Genomic DNA, 1,575 nt, shown 5'->3' on the forward strand with positions numbered 1-1,575 from the left:
AGTAGAGATTCTTATTACAAGATCTTTGTGTATCCACAAACGTTTGGCCAAACAGAGTATACAGTACTGTGCAAAGGTTTTAGGCAGATGTGAAAAAATGCTGTAAACAAAGAACGCTTTCAAAAATGGAAGTGTTAAACATTTCTTTTCATAAATGAACAAAATGCAGTGAATGAACAAAAGAGAAATGTAAATCAAATCAATATTGGGTGTTGACCAGCCTTTGCCTTCAAAACAGCAGCAATTCTTCTAGGTACACTTGCACACAGTTTTTGAAGGAACTCGGCTGGTAGGTTGTTCCAAACATCTTGGGGAGCTAACCACAGATCTTCTGTGGATGTCGGCTTTCTCACATCCTTCTGTCTCTTCATGTAATCCCAGACACACTCGATGATGTTCAGATCAGGGCTCTGTGGGGGCCGTGCCATCACTTCATGCTGATTTGAAGAAGAAAAAAAAACAACACCAAATATTGATTTGATTTAGATTTTTCTTTTAGTTTGCTCACTTTTCATTTTGTAAATTGACAGAAATAAACACTCATTATTTATATTTCTGAAAGCATTCTTTGTTTACAGCATTTTTTCACAAGTGCCTAAAACATTTGCACAGTACTGTACATTTTGCATGTGATCACATATTATGAACACATTATTATGAACACATTATTATGAACAGCAGCTACATTAATCCCTCTCCACTGCTTCTCTTTTTCTAACCATCCCGAGGCATCCAGAAATTATACCAGCACCGATTGTCTTCCATGCATTGAAGATTTTGGACCTCTGCTGAGATGAGGCATCTAGAGATCTTCCAGCTCCAGTTAGACTCTGTGATACTAAAGAGGAGATCTAAACTCCATGTGGTCTTTGAGGACAACAATCTCCTCATCAATACGACAGTGGTCAGACCGTATATTTATAATCACACCCTCCAGTGTCACCCATATGAGGATGAGTTCCTTTGAGTCTGGTTCCTCTCAAGGTTTCTTCCTTCCATTCAAGGGAGTTCTTCCTTGCCACTGCTGCCTAAGTTACCTCAGACTTGTTTAATGGGGATGAATACAAACACATTTAAATATATCTAATATTAATCTTGAATTTTGTTGAATTTTGAATTAATAATCTTTATATTATTCTTTATAATAACCTTTTGTTCTATGTTTATGTTCTGTAAAGCTGCTTTGAGACAATGTCAATTGTAAAAAGCGCTATACAAATAAACTTGAATTGAACTGAATTGAATCACATATTACTCATATACAGTAATCACATGTGAAATGCTTTTGTAAACACACCCTTTGTTGAAGGGCTGTTTAAGGGTTCCAAATTGAGACAAACTGAAGTCCTAGTTTAAACCTTTTCCTTTTATAATATGGTAAATGTTTAAAAAGTGTACACAAGTGAAGTGTACATACTACTAAAAGTTTGTTCGTTTGTGTGTGTGTGTGTGTGTGTGTGTGTGTGTGTGTGTGTGTGTGTGTGTGGGTGGGTGTTGTGTGTGTGTTGTTGTTGTTGTTTTTGAGATGTAGCGGGGTGTGTAAACTGTGCAGCTGTAACCCGAGCGCTTCAGTGC

The sequence above is a fragment of the Tachysurus fulvidraco genome, chromosome 1 (genome assembly GCF_022655615.1).
Source record: "Tachysurus fulvidraco isolate hzauxx_2018 chromosome 1, HZAU_PFXX_2.0, whole genome shotgun sequence".
Lineage (NCBI taxonomy): Eukaryota > Metazoa > Chordata > Actinopteri > Siluriformes > Bagridae > Tachysurus > Tachysurus fulvidraco.